The following is a 16,668-nucleotide window of genomic DNA, read 5'->3' as shown; positions in this document are numbered from 1 at the left end:
ATTGGAATAGATTGAAAATTATATAAAAATGTAGATAAGATATTCATTTTTATAGAAATAATATTACCAACCAAAGATAGGCTGGGGCGACCATTGAATTAAGGTTTGTTTCACGTGCTTTAATAAAGTAAGGAAATTTTCCATGATTCTTAGTAACTGTAATACTGTAGCTAGTTGCTACAAGCTATGGCTCTACGGAGCCTATAGCACAGGAAAAGTTATAGCTGCATGCAGGTTGGCTCAGAAAGAGCGACATGAACCCAGTTGAGTGGAGTTAACAGTGAGCTTTATTGGGCTCACAGCCCTGCTTTTATTCTCAAGCTGAGAGGCATGGTCAAAACCCTCTCAGCACTGATTGCTGTGTTTGTGAACTGCTTTCCCTGATAGGCCAGTTAAGTTCTTTTGGTTGTGGCCAATTGGAGGGCAGCACTCTGGGCCTCAAGCAGCCTGCTGGATCGTCGTGTTCGTCCTTCATTTTGTGAAGCCCCGTGGGGGAGCTGCAAAGGGTGGCCATAATACAATTCCTCACAATTTTAAGGGAAGACTAATGTTCACTGATGCAGGTGCATTCAAAGGGAGATGTTCACTTTTATGCAGGTTTAATCTTTATCCTGAAACCTGACTAAATTGGGAAAATACTGTCTCATGAGAGGTAAGGAGGTGTTAGGGTCTGATATGAAAAGCAGGAGATCACCCACATAAGGGGAAACTTTATGTTCAATTGCCTTCCTACAAATCCCTGAAATATCCTCACACTCTCAAAATGCAATTGCTAATGGGCCTATGGCCAAATCAAAAAGTAGTGGACTTAGATTGGAGACTGAAAGGTTATGAATGTTGGAAATTAGTGAGAATTGAAGCTGTAGGACTTAAAATACAGTATATTAATCCATGCAATAAAACATGGTCCAAATTTGATTTTTTCTAAGATCGCAAATAAATGCATCCACTACACCTGATCAAATACTTTCTCTGCACCTCAGGAAAGAACACATTCAAGAACTGCACCAAAAGATAGTACAAACTATCAAATAAGTGATGTATATTAAAAATGGCTGCACCATTTCATCAGATGCAAGGATCGACAATGAGATAGACAACAGACTCGCCAAGGCAAATAGCACCTTTGGAAGACTACACAAAAGAGTCTGGAAAAACAACCAACTAAAAAACGTAACAAAGATAAGCGTATACAGAGCCGTTGTCATACCCACACTCCTGTTCGGCTCCGAATCATGGGTCCTCTACCGGCACCACCTACGGCTCCTAGAACGCTTCCACCAGCGTTGTCTCCGCTCCATCCTCAACATCCATTGGAGCGCTTACATCCCTAACGTCGAAGTACTCGAGATGGCAGAGGTCGACAGCATCGAGTCCACGCTGCTGAAGATCCAGCTGCGCTGGATGGGTCACGTCTCCAGAATGGAGGACCATCGCCTTCCCAAGATCGTGTTATATGGCGAGCTCTCCACTGGCCACCGTGACAGAGGTGCACCAAAGAAAAGGTACAAGGACTGCCTAAAGAAATCTCTTGGTGCCTGCCACATTGACCACCGCCAGTGGGCTGATAACGCCTCAAACCGTGCATCTTGGCGCCTCACAGTTTGGCGGGCAGCAACCTCCTTTGAAGAAGACCGCAGAGCCCACCTCACTGACAAAAGGCAAAGGAGGAAAAACCCAACACCCAACCCCAACCAACCAATTCTCCCCTGCAACCGCTGCAATCGTGTCTGCCTGTCCCGCATCGGACTTGTCAGCCACAAACGAGCCTGCAGCTGACGTGGACTTTTTACCCCCTCCATAAATCTTCGTCCGCGAAGCCAAGCCAAAGAACACTTTTTAATAAAACCAGTCTGATTTTCAGAAATGATTGATGGTAAAATATTCTCCAATCTACAGATGAAAACTTTAGCAAAATTTTAATATCAACTGTAAATAACGAAATTTGTCCATAGGGGGAACACTTAATTGGATCTTTACCTTTTCTTTACTATGAGAGATATACACAATTTGTTAAAGATGTTGGAAGATTACTTTGCTTAAATGATCAAATAGCACAGAACCTAATTGAGGTGAAAGCAATTGAGAAAATTATTTTAAAAACTCCATAACATACCCATCAGGTCCTGGAGATTTTCCAGAATGCAATAAAAGAATAGCAATAGGTATTTCCTCATGTGATATAGGTTCATCTAATCTTGTTTGGTTATCCGAACAAAGTGTGGGAATATTTAAGCAATCCAGGAATCTCTTCATTGGACTTCTATCATTTGTGAATTCAGAAGTATAAAATTGGGAATAAACATTCCTGAATGTATAATTTATCTCAGAGTTATTGGTAATAATCCTTTGTTTTGTTCTCTACACTTTTCTTGGAGCTGTCTGAGGGCAAAGACCATGTCAGTGGTTCCTCTGTTAGCGCGAAAGCCGCACTGTGATTCTGGGAGAATATTCTCAGCGACACTAGGTATTATTCTATTTAGTAGAATCCTAGCGAAGATTTTGCCTGCAATGGAGAGCAACGTGATTCCCCTGTAGTTTGAGCAGTCTGATTTCTCGCCTTTGTTTTTGTACAGGGTGATGATGGTGGCATCACGAAGATCCTGAGGCAGTTTACCTTGGTCCCAACAAAGCTTGAAAAACTCATGCAGTTTGGCATGCAGAGTTTTGCCGCCAGCCTTCCAGACTTCTGGGGGGATTCCTTTGTTGACCTTTGTTGACCTCACCAAAGCCTTCGACACCGTGAGCAGGAAAGGGCTTTGGCAAATACTAGAGCGCATCGGATGTCCCCCAAAGTTCCTCAACATGATTATCCAACTGCACGAAAACCAACAAGGTCGGGTCAGATACAGCAATGAGCTCTCTGAACCCTTCTCCATTAACAATGGCGTGAAGCAAGGCTGTGTTCTCGCACCAACCCTCTTTTCAATCTTCTTCAGCATGATGCTGAACCAAGCCATGAAAGACCCCAACAATGAAGACGCTGTTTACATCCGGTACCGCACGGATGGCAGTCTCTTCAATCTGAGGCGCCTGCAAGCTCACACCAAGACACAAGAGAAACTTGTCCGTGAACTACTCTTTGCAGATGATGCCGCTTTAGTTGCCCATTCAGAGCCAGCTCTTCAGCGCTTGACGTCCTGCTTTGCGGAAACTGCCAAAATGTTTGGCCTGGAAGTCAGCCTGAAGAAAACTGAGGTCCTCCATCAGCCAGCTCCCCACCATGACTACCAGCCCCCCCACATCTCCATCGGGCACACAAAACTCAAAACGGTCAACCAGTTTACCTATCTCGGCTGCACCATTTCATCAGATGCAAGGATCGACAATGAGATAGACAACAGACTCGCCAAGGCAAATAGCGCCTTTGGAAGACTACACAAAAGAGTCTGGAAAAACAACCAACTGAAAAACCTCACAAAGATAAGCGTATACAGAGCCGTTGTCATACCCACACTCCTGTTCGGCTCCGAATCATGGGTCCTCTACCGGCACCACCTACGGCTCCTAGAACGCTTCCACCAGCGTTGTCTCCGCTCCATCCTCAACATCCATTGGAGCGCTCACACCCCTAACGTCGAGGTACTCGAGATGGCAGAGGTCGACAGCATCGAGTCCACGCTGCTGAAGATCCAGCTGCGCTGGATGGGTCACGTCTCCAGAATGGAAGACCATCGCCTTCCCAAGATCGTATTATATGGCGAGCTCTCCACTGGCCACCGTGACAGAGGTGCACCAAAGAAAAGGTACAAGGACTGCCTAAAGAAATCTCTTGGTGCCTGCCACATTGACCACCGCCAGTGGGCTGATAATGCCTCAAACCGTGCATCTTGGCGCCTCACAGTTTGGCGGGCAGCAGCCTCCTTTGAAGAAGACCGCAGAGCCCACCTCACTGACAAAAGGCAAAGGAGGAAAAACCCAACACCCAACCCCAACCAACCAATTTTCCCTTGCAACCGCTGCAATCGTGTCTGCCTGTCCCGCATCGGACTGGTCAGCCACAAACGAGCCTGCAGCTGACGTGGACTTTTTACCCCATCCATAAATCTTCGTCCGCGAAGCCAAGCCAAAGAAAGATTGGTAATAATATTACTATCATCCATTCGAATCTTTGTAATTTGTCACTTGGCTTCAAAACCTCTCAGCTGATTAGCTACAAAATTACAGATTAGTCACTGTGAATTTTAAAAAAACTGATTCCTCCTCTTAAAAAGTTGCATTCAATCAGATACATTGAAAGGAGATCAAATTTGGTTTGAAATTCAACTCGTGTTTTAGATAATTCAGGATTTTTAACTTGAGCACCTTGTAGATCCACTTGTTTAATTTGATTAACTAATTTTAATCTTTCTTTATTGTCCTTCATTTTTAGATTCACAGTTTAATAAATTATTTTCACGCTGAGAAATGCTTTCAAAGCATCCCAAACAATCAAACTGGACATTTCTAATTAAATATTTGTATTAAAGAAAAAAGTTATCTACTCCTCCATAAATTTCACAAGGTCATTCATTATCTGATAGTAACATTGAATTGAAATGTCAGTGTCTTTATATTTTAAAGAAGCCAGAAAGAGTCATAGATAAATCAACAGGGGAATGATCTGCTATTACTGTACTCTGATAATCACAAAAGCAAGTCCATGGGATCAATGGATTATTAATAAGAAAATAATCAATTCACAAATAAGTGTGATGAAAGTGAAAAGAAAAAATACTTTCTACTGGATAGAGAAAATGCCAGACAACTGAAACAGCATAACTTTTTAGAAAAAGAGTAATTTACTCATTATGCTAGGGTTAGGAGATGAATGATCCAAATCAGGGTCTAACCAACAATTAAAATCCCTACCAAGCACCAGAAAGAATAAATTCAATCCCAGTAGGGAAGAAAAAAATTCATAAAAACCCACATCATCTACATTAGGTGCATAAACATTTGCATAAACTACCATTTTATTATACAATTTCCATGAAACAATGACATAATGACCATTTGTATCTGACGTAACATTGGAATGAACAAAGGAATATTTTGATTTAATAAGAATTTAAACTCTCACCCCTGGCTTTTGCCTGAAAAGAAGAAAGAAATTTCTATTCCCTTCAACTTGTCATGTGGTGAGAATTATCACAATTAATATGTGTTTTTTTTGTTTAAAAAAAAAAGGTGGCTTTAAGTTGTTTAATATGTGAAAACACTTTCATCTCTTAACTAGATGATTCAAACCTTTTACATTCCAATGAAGAAAATTAATAAAATCATCTTTTTTTATTAATAATATGTTGATTAAAATAAATAATAACCAAGCTCAAGGTCTCACCCTTGAGGCTAAAAAATTGAAATGTAAAAAATTAAAGATAATCCATGCAAGGTCAAAACCATGCAAAGGCATAACAACCTTGGGAAAACATCCCCTACCCTTCCCTCCATTCCCAAAACCAGACAGCTGTTAAAGATGTCAACAGCAAGCTCTTCTAAATAATAATTTTCCACCCAAACAAACCTTCCTGCTGGATATGTTACCTCTAGCTCCATTCTTAGAATGTAAATATATTCAGCACTTCCAAACAAGACCAAATTCCATTAAGACTACAACCATATTAAAATAAAAGAATTTCTCATGCAGTTTTGAAAAGTATTTAATAAAGTAAAAATATAAACCATTATTACTGAGAGAATATAATTATCAGTATTCTTTTTGAAAAATATTAATAGGTTCAGCGAATTTAATACAAAGAAATATACTTACATATTGCTGTAAAATTGAAGCCAACACCTGAAGATGTTGAATGCAGAATCAATGATTAACTGCCCTCTTCCTGATAAGCTGGTTTGAAGCCTTGCCCATGCTCTCTTCAGGAGTGCTAATTTGATTAGAACTTCAAGTGCCTACAATTAATCTAACTGTAAGAAACGACGAGCCTGCAGCTGACGTAGACATTTACCTCTCCATAAATCTTCGTCTGCGAAGCCAAGCCAAAGAAGAAGAAGACAAATATTGCTCTTTGCCGTTAAAATTCCAATTGAGTTTTTAATGGTGCACATGTTGATAATAATTGTTAATTTTTCTCTGTTTTAAAGTTTATTTTTAAATGTGTGCACAGACATTTTAAAATATATAATGGAATAATGTATTTTTATTGTCGGTGTCAGCCATTCTGAACGGTTGCTGTATAAATCTGGGGTGGGGGGGGGCACAAGACTGAAATTATAAATAATTTTTGTATTTCTTATGTCGTCGGCAGGAGAGAAGTGCAAAGAAACCAACTAAACTGGACTGATTCACAGTTAAAAGGCCCCATAAACTTGGAGCAGAGTCCTAAGCCAAAATACTTTTGAGAATGGTTGGTCTATACTATTTTTAATTTAATGTCTACCTGTATCTCCCCATCTTCATTTTAATGTTAGATTAAAATATGTGTACTTTTATTATTTTCTGATTGTCTGTGAAACATTTTTGACCGACCAGATCTGTCTGAAGTATTCTTTTGCTTTGCCTTCAGATTCACTGGAACAGATACATGATGCCAAGCTGGATCAGGAAATTGGGGAATCCACACCATCAAGTTTGTCAGTAATGTGTAGGATGCTTCTTTCATTGAGATGTCCAAGATCATGATTGGGTTAGATGGTGTAAATTTTCCCATTAAATGATAGTTCAAGGAACAAATTCAAGTTTTTGTCACATTAGCCTGTAATAGCGAGAAAGGTTCTTAAATGTGCAGCCCAGCAAGTCTTCTCTAACATACATACAGCTTGTAAAAGAGCACATTACAGTGTAAAGCGCTACAATGAGAAGCAAAGGGAAGCAAGAGGTCACTTTTGTCAGATTCCTTCAGGACCCTGATGACTGCAGGCAAGAAACTCTCTTTGAGCCTATTGGTGTGCAATTTAATTTCCTTGCTGGAAGGAAGGGAAGAGGAACATTGCTAGGATGTGATGGGACCTTCAATATGTTGGCTGCCTTCCCAAGGGAAATATAGATAGCGTTTATGGAGGGGAGGGTGGTTTGTGTGACATTTTGAACTGCATCTATGATATTCTGCAGCTTGTTCTGATCTTGGGCAGAGCAGCTCCTGTATAAAGTTCAAAAGTTCAGATTTATTGCCAGTATACGTACTTGATATCATATACAATCCTGCAATTCTTTTTCTGTGGGCCAGGCAGAATTTCCACTTATCAGTAATTGTAAACTGTACTCTTAAAAAAAAGTATACAAATTTCATTTATTCAAAAATTATTTCAGAAAGTTATATATGTGGTATATAAAAAAAATCCTTCCCCTCCCCCAAAAACCTCTAGAAAGAAAACAAAAAGTTTTTAAAAAGATTAAAGAAAGAAGGCCCAGAGAAGGACCATTGATATCATAAAGTTACCAAGGAGGGAAGTCTTCATAGAGTTTATCAAACGTACAAACCCACAATTTGTAAATATGAGTGCCATATTTTCCAAAACAAATGATAATTATTTCATAAACTATGGTAGACAACTACAAAGTTCTGCGTATCATCTTTCCATACCTAAATCTATATCTCACTTTCATGATATTGCTATGCATTTCCGAGAAACTGCTGAAGCAATTTGTAGAAATTCAATTTGATACATAGTTAATTTTAATTTAGGCCTTATACCATCAGATCCTGTGGGAACTTGACCCCCATAATCAGTTCCAACAAATTACCAACTTCCAACCAAAAATATCTGACTTTAGGACACTGCCAAGCAAAATGCAAAATGTTTCCAAAATCACGGCAAGACCTAAAATGTAAATCTGATATAGCAGGATTCAGTCTATTTAGTTTTGGTGGAGTCAAGTATAACTGATGCAACAAATTATATTGAACTAACATTTGTAGCCAATGAAAACACTGTGATGGCTGATGAATGCAAAATAGCAACACGTAGAGTTGCAGGTAAATCAGAACTCATTTATGTGAGTCACACACATATTTGTTTAAAGCAATGAACCACCCACACCATGTCATGAGGTTATGATGTCTTATGCTGGTTCACGAGACTAATAGGAGTTATAGTCTATCTATAGCACCGCTACACGCCCTGCCCCCTCCAAAAAAAAACTGGCACTATTCTATAAGTCTGCATTGTATTATAATTTTTTTTTCTTTATTAATTTCTTTCTTTTCTCATATGAAACATTTCTTTGTAAATCCTTCTCCAAATTCTCTATTTTCATCTCTAATTGATCAACCTCTTTTTTTAATAGTTTATTTAAAATCAACACATATATGACAGCAATTAATAAATCATAAATCCCAATACTAGAGTTTACAAATATATTTTGATTAATATATAACAATGAAAAGAAAGAAAAAAGAGAAAAAATCCCTTAAAAAATAACCAACTAATCCTGCCCCACACACACAATCCTTACTAACCCCACTAAACTAAATCCTAAATCTAAAATACATGATAACATACCTATATATTGATTTGGAATCCTTCAGATGATGCTCTAGATTCTCAGAGAAAACATTTTTCTAATACAGCCCTTACTTATTTTCAAGGAAAACATCATCGGTTTAGAGGATTAAAAGAAACTATTTATAATTGTAATCCTATTGTTCGAGCATACGGGCTCCAAACTTGTAAAAATACAGAATATCATATGTAAATCATATGTAATTTTTTTTCTGTTTGAATCTCTGTTTGACATCTTCCTGATGTTAATGAAGCATCTGATTTTCAGGTAATAGTGATGCGCTTCCTTGATATCACCAAAACTAATTTAACAAATTTCAATTGAAAATCTGATAAAGATAGTTTAGGAGTTATATTCTCAAAATTTTCCATCAATTATAATTTAGGATTTAATGGAAAAACAACACTGGTAATTCATTGTAAAAACTTACTAATGGAAATCCAAAAAGGTTTAACCTTTGAATAAAACCATGTAGAATGAACAAAAGTTCCAACATCCTTCCCACATCTAAAACATTCTAAAACATTGATCTGATGTGTCTGATTTCCATCTATTCACTTTATGAGGGCACAATATACAATTGATGCAAAAAATTATAATGAAGTCATCTATATCTCACATTAATTGCACTAGACATACCTTCTTTACATACATTTTACCAAACCTGTTGATCTATTGATATATTTAAATCTAGTTCCACCTTTTCTTTGTCTTAAACAAACCTAATTTAGGCATGTTTTCTTGTAACATCATATATATTATTGAAATAATTTTTTAGCCATTCCATCAACAATTAACTGTTCTAAATCTGTAAGATCTGTTAAAATCATATCAGATCCTAGTTAAATAAGTTCTTAATTGAAAGTAACAAAAATGTGTATTGTGAGCAATATCATACTTAATTTTTAATTGATCAAATTACATCAGCCTATTATTCAAATCAGCTTAATAATCTCCTAATTTAGAAATCCATTTATTATGCCAAAAAAAGATTATCTTTTGAAAAAGTTAAAAGAGATTAATCAATTCCATTTTTAAGACAAGATTTTCATAAATTTCTAATTTAATTTTATTCCAAATATTGAACACGTGTTTCATTATTGGAGCATCAACCTCGGTTGATGATCAGTTGTCATCAACCTCGGTTCCCATTTGTAAATAAATTCTTCTGGTACAGTTCATGCAATCTTATTTAATTCAATTTAGAACCATGATGGTTTAATTTCCTCAAATAAAGAAACAAATTTTAATTGTGCTACTTTATAATAATTCTTAAAAATTAGGAAGTTTTAATCCTCCTAATTTGTATTTCCATGTTAATTTTTCAAATGATTTTCTTGCCATTTTGCCTTTCCAAAGAAATTTCCTAACTTGTTTATTTAAATCCTGAAAAAAAATTGAGGTGTGGCAATAGGTAAAGTCTGAAAATAATATTGAATTCTCTGAAAAAATATTATTTTTAATACAATTGACTCTTCCAATTAAAGTAATAGGTAAATTTACCAACTTCTTTAAATCTTAATCTATTTTCTTAAATAATGGAATATAATTTAATTTGCACTAATTTTCAAATTACTATCAGTACATATATATTAAATCTTATATGTCTATTTAAATTTAAAGTCTTTTCAACATTGTGAGTAATCCCCCTGTACCAATTCCATTACCTCACTTTTGTCTCAATTTATTTTATATCCTGAAACTTTTCCATACTCTATCAACTGCTTATAAAGTCGAGGTAATGATAATTGTGGAGGAGTTAAATACAAATAAACTAATCTTATGTGGGGTCTGTTTTATTACAAATCATTTCATCTGTTGATCAGTGTGACTCCTTTGTGCAAAGAGGTTCTATAGCCAAAGCATACAAAGATGGTGATATTATCTGTTCTCTCAAGTATGTTTTTAAGGCATCTCAAACAATAAATTATTGAAAACCAAATTAGAATTTATTTCTAAAAATTCTTGAATTTTCTTTCTTATAAAATACCAAAATACCCCCCTCTAATAATGTAGAATTAGGTTTCCTACCTATAACCCAATTGCTCCTTCTCTGGAAGTAGACATGTTATTAAAAGCCATGAATGATCAAATCAAATAAAATTCAAGCCTTTCATAACTCTTCCTTGCAATTATGCTGACATCAAAAATAAGTTTATCCTAGAATATGAATCATGCCTATGTGAATAAAAAGAATAATCCCTTTCTTTAGGATTTAATATTCGCCAGTGTTATCAAGTTCAAGTCTTTCATTATATTCAAATTTACCTTTGCTACTTTAGATCCAAAACTGGATCAAGACAAAATTTAAAATCCCATCCTATCAATATGTTTTCATGCAATTCAGCTAAAAACATAAAAGTATCCCTACTAAATCCTTCATCATCTACGTTTATTACATAAATACTCATGAATTTCGACATTTCAGAATAAATTTGATAATGAACCAGGACAAATCTCCCCACAGATCAGTAACCACACTCAGAATTTTCACAGGTAACGTTTTCTTAAACAAAATCACAACACCTCTTGCTTTAGAATTAACAATTGAAGCTACCACTTGTCCTCCCCAACCTCTTTTCAATTTCTGATGTTCTTTCTCTTTTAAATTAGTTTCTTGTAGAAAAGCAATATATACTTTCATTTTCTTCAAATAAGCTATTACCCTCTCTTTTTTAATCTATTAAGACCCTTTATATTAAAACTTACAAAATGTAATACCTCACTATTACCCATTAAACTACTTCCCAATAATTCAAAACTCTCCTTTGCCTCTCCTCTTGGATTTCCCACATCTTAAAACTGTTAACCACACTTGACATCTCCATCCAAAGAAAGAAAGTAAAAAAAAAAGAAAAGAAAACAACCCGCCCCCAAAAAACACAGCACTGAATAAAAAAAGACAAGTACTACCGCCTTCAATTGTGCAGGAAATGGGTCTTGCCACTTGGTGGTACATAATAGCTAGGATGGGATAAGGAAAACCCCAACCACCACCCCCCGAGAGAACAGTCATTATATGAATTTCAACCATAAACTGTTCATCTTTAGGTCTAGTTGCTTTAAGATTTCTATTGATTTGTACTTCATCAAGGTCTTCCATTTCGTGTTGTGTCAACTCTTTCTCTTCAGCTTGTTTCTTCACAGTTTGTTGAATATCTGCAGTTTACATATTGACTTGTTGAATGCTTTTATTATTTGGAACAGAACTGGCAAATTCCAAAGCTTGAATTTGATTTACGAAAAATCTCGCTTGGTTAACTTCCAGAAGCACATTAAGTGCAGCAGGGTGATGAAAAGAAAACTTTCTTTATTTCTTCCACAATGTTGATTTAGCTGGGTTAAATTCCTTCATTCTTTTCACAACCACCGCACTCATATCAGCCACTACCAATGGGCTTTGAAATTGATGAACATTCTCGACCACCGCCCTTAAAATTGTCTCTTTATCCTGATAACGCAGACATCTAATCAGAACAGAGCATGGTGCCTGTCTAGATAATGGCCCAGGATGAGGACCTTCAACATCTTCTATCAACCCAACAATCTTCACATTATTTCTTCGACTATGACTTTCCAATATGTCATTTTTTTGTAAAACCTCTTTCTTCTCGGCACTCCAGGCCGTAACTGAACCTTCCAACTTATCAGCCACATCTTTACACTTGTCCACTTCATCATGATATACCTGGAAATGTTCAACTTTCTGAACTTGTGTTTTAATTTTATCAATCACTTTAACATATCCTTTCATTTCTCCCTTGATAATCTTCATCTCTCCTTTAACATATTCAAATTGAGTATTAACATCACGCCTTACAGACACTAATTGCGTATCCATCTTCTCACTCATTGCCTCTAATTGATTCATCAATTCCCTGTCCATATCCTGTCCTCTAGTTTCAGGTGCCTTCACCTCCATAATTTTCATTTCTTCTATTATTGGGCCTGTTGCTCTTCATCTTCATCCTCCTCCACTCCTCCATTTGTCTTTCTATATCACTCAATGTTAAAAAAATAGCTTCTGATTCTGCCTCTGATTCTAAAGGAGGCCGACCTTGTACAGTAACGCTACTGGCAGCTGTTTTACCATTCTCCCATCACATTTCCATTTGGTCCATTCTGCGTACGTGCGAACCTTCGCACAAGCGTGCTTGTTCTCCTAGTCTTTGCAGTTCAATGATCTTCTTCTGGACTCCAGCATCATCTTCTTCAGCTCCAGGGATAAGTGGCATCGCTGTCATCTGGACTCATGCCACGGTCACTCTCGTCGCTCATGGAGGAAGAAGAACTTCAGACCAAGGCTCCAATGTTAAGGTAGGTCTGACTTTCTCGAGGCCAGAATGAACTTGTACCTAAGTAAAGACCTGGACTCGCTGCAATTCACCTACTGCCAGAATCGATACACAGCAGATGCAATCTCACTAGCTCCTTCCTCAGCCCTAGATCACTTTGATAACAAATACATCAGGCTGCTTTCATCCATTACAGACTGCTTTCAACAACACATTTCCCTCAGTACTGATCAGCAAGCTTCAAAACCTTGGCCTTTGCACCTTACTCTGCCACTGGATCCTTGACTTCCTCATAGGAAGATCAATTGATGGTGATCAGAACAACAGATCTTTCTCACTAATCATTAATACAGGCACTCCTCTAGGATGTGTGCTTAGTCCACTGCTCTGCTCTCTCTCTCTACACCCACATTTCTGTGCTTAGGCACAATTCAAATGCCAAGTTTGCTGATGACGCACCACAATTGCTGGCAGAATCACAAACGGCAAAGAAGAATTGCAGAGGAGTGAGATAAATGGTGTCACAACAGCAACTTCACAGTCAACACAGGCAAAACTAAAGAACTGATTATGAACTTCAGGAAGGGGACACAAGGAGAACACAAACTAGTTCTCAACGTGGGGTCAGCTGTGGGAAGGGTAAAGATTTTCACATTTATGGGTGCCAATATCTCTGAAGATCCATCCTGGGACCTATGTGTCAATGGAATCATAAAGAAGGCTCGCCAATGGCTATGTTTCATAAGCAGTTTGATATGTCATTGAAGATCTTTGCAAATGTCTACCATGTACCATGTTGGTTGCATCATTGTGTTATGCCAAATCTCTGCAAACTCCTAACTTGCCATCTTCATGGTGACATTAGTATGCTCGTTTCAGGAAAGATCCTCTGAGATAGTATCTCCCAAGGTTTAAATTTGCTCGCCCAATCCACCTCTGATTTCCCAATCATCACTGACCAGTACACCTTTGGCTTTCCCTTCTTAAAGACCACAAGCAGCTCCTTGGTTTTGCTGACATTGAGTGTGGGATTGTTGTTAGAACACCATTCAGCCATGTTTGTAATGTCCCTCCTGTACGCTGACTCATCACCACGTTTTAAACAGCCCACTACTGTGGTATTGTTGTCGTATTATGCCACCCAGTAATTATTATACCCACCAGGCTCACCTTACAAAGCCGTCCTGTCCAGAGAAGAAACAAACCTTCCGTCGCGCATGCAGCCATCTTCAGTGCAAACTCCGGGAGATCCAAAATGAGTGGTGGACTAGCCTCGCCAAACGAACCCAGCTCAGCGCGGACATTGGTGACTTCAGGGGTTCCTACGAGGCTCTAAAGGCTGTGTACAGCCCCTCACCCCAAGTCCAAAGCCCGCTGCGCAGCTCAGATGGCAAAGTCCTCCTCAGCGACAAGATCTCCATCCTCAACCGATGGTCAGAACACTTCCAATCTCTTTTCAGTGCCAACCGCTCAGTCCAAGATTCCGCCCTGCTCCAGCTCCCTCAACAGCCCCTAAGGCTAGAGCTGGATGAAGTCCTCACCCAGGATGAGACATATAAGGCAATCGAACAACTGAAAAGTGGCAAAGCAGCAGGTATGGATGGAATCCCCCCAGAGGTCTGGAAGGCTGGCGGCAAAACTCTGCATGTCAAACTGCATGAGTTTTTCAAGCTTTGTTGGGACCAAGGAAAACTGCCTCAGGACCTTCGTGATGCCACCATCATCACCCTGTACAAAAACAAAGGCGAGAAATCAGACTGCTCAAACTACAGGGGAATCACACTGCTCTCCATTGCAGGCAAAATCTTCGCTAGGATTCTCCTAAATAGAATAATACCTAGTGTCGCCGAGAATATTCTCCCAAAATTATAGTGCGGCTTTCGCGCAAACAGAGGAACTACTGACATTGTCTTTGCCCTCAGACAGCTCAAAGAAAAGTGCAGAGAACAAAACAAAGGACTCTACATCACCTTTGTTGACCTCACCAAAGCCTTCAACACCGTGAGCAGGAAAGGGCTTTGGCAAATACTAGAGCGCATCGGATGCCCCCCAAAGTTCCTCAACATGATTATCCAACTGCACGAAAACCAACAAGATCGGGTCAGATACAGCAATGAGCTCTCTGAACCCTTCTCCATTAACAATGGCGTGAAGCAAGGCTGTGTTCTCGCACCAACCCTCTTTTCAGCATGATGCTGAAACAAGCTATGAAAGACCTCAATAATGAAGACGCTGTTTACATCCGGTACCGCACGGATGGCAGTGTCTTCAATCTGAGGCGCCTGCAAGCTCACACCAAGACACAAGAGAAACTTATCCGTGAACTACTCTTTGCAGACGATGCCGCTTTAGTTGCCCATTCAGAGCCAGCTCTTCAGCGCTTGACGTCCTGTTTTGCGGAAACTGCCAAAATGTTTGGCCTGGAAGTCAGCCTGAAGAAAACTGAGGTCCTCCATCAGCCAGCTCCCCACCATGACTACCAGCCCCCCCCACATCTCCAACGGGCACACAAAACTCAAAATGGTCAACCAATTTACCTATCTCGGCTGCACCATTTCATCAGATGCAAGGATCGACAATGAGATAGACAACAGACTCGCCAAGGCAAATAGCGCCTTTGGAAGACTACACAAAAGAGTCTGGAAAAACAACCAACTGAAAAACCTCACAAAGATAAGCGTATACAGAGCTGTTGTCATACCCACACTCCTGTTCGGCTCCGAATCATGGGTCCTCTACCGGCATCACCTACGGCTCCTAGAACGCTTCCACCAGCGTTGTCTCCGCTCCATCCTCAACATTCATTGGAGCGCTTTCATCCCTAACGTCGAAGTACTCGAGATGGCAGAGGTCGACAGCATCGAGTCCACGCTGCTTAAGATCCAGCTGCGCTGGGTGGGTCACATCTCCAGAATGGAGGACCATCGCCTTCCCAAGATCGTGTTATATGGCGAGCTCTCCACTGGCCACCGTGACAGAGGTGCACCAAAGAAGAGGTACAAGGACTGCCTAAAGAAATCTCTTGTGCCTGCCACATTGACCACCGCCAGTGGGCTGATATCGCCTCAAACCGTGCATCTTGGCGCCTCACAGTTTGGCGGGCAGCAACCTCCTTTGAAGAAGACCGCAGAGCCCACCTCACTGACAAAAGGCAAAGGAGGAAAAACCCAACACCCAACCCCAACCAACCAATTTTCCCCTGCAACCGCTGCAACCGTGTCTTCCTGTCCCGCATCGGACTTGTCAGCCACAAACGAGCCTGCAGCTGACGTGGACATTTACCCCCTCCATAAATCTTCGTCTGCGAAGCCAAGCCAAAGAAGAATTGGTGCAAAATGAGAAGAGTGGGGGCTTAGTTCACAGCCCAGTGGTGCTCTGTAGCTGATGTAGATTGTGGAAGAAATGCTCTTGCCAATCTGCACTGATTGGGGTCTGGAAATGAGGAAATCCAAGATCCTATTACACAGTGGCCCAAGTCTTGGAGTTTTCTAATTAGCTTTGAGGAGGAGAAGTTGTGAAGTGACAAAATAAAATCAATAATGAACATCCGATCTATGCATCTTTACTGCCCATGTGAGTGGATCCCAACCTTTTTTCTGTCCTCTCCCATACCTCTTTAACTATTCCCTATGCCATCAATGCTGTGATTAGTAAGGGACTGCTTAAGGTTGTATGTGGGTGGAAGGAAAATGTTTGAAAACCACTGTTTTAATTGTCCTTAATTGACTTGTTATGTGCACGATTTCATAACTCCAAAGGAAATGGGCCAATGACCATTTTTCTCAAACAAAATATTTCAGTAATAATTGGGTCTAGAGCAATGATTCTCACCCTTCTCTTCCCACTCACATCCCAACTTAAGCAATCCCTTACTAATCACAGAACAACGATGGCATAGGAATTACTTAAAGTGGGATGTGAGTGGAAAGG

At 39.3% G+C, this 16,668-nt stretch overlaps 1 long non-coding RNA gene across 3 annotated transcripts in view; it reads right to left on the bottom strand.

The window, feature by feature from the left end:
• The window catches only part of LOC138739870 (uncharacterized), a 129,771-nt gene that overhangs the window by 107,094 nt on the left and 6,009 nt on the right, over positions 1-16,668 (bottom strand). The gene's annotated exons all lie outside the window — the stretch shown is intronic.

This window comes from Narcine bancroftii, chromosome 7, assembly GCF_036971445.1.
Source record: "Narcine bancroftii isolate sNarBan1 chromosome 7, sNarBan1.hap1, whole genome shotgun sequence".
NCBI classification, from domain to species: Eukaryota; Metazoa; Chordata; class Chondrichthyes; order Torpediniformes; family Narcinidae; genus Narcine; species Narcine bancroftii.
Note: the sequence above shows the minus strand (reverse complement) of the source record. Positions and strands in the feature narration are given on the sequence as shown.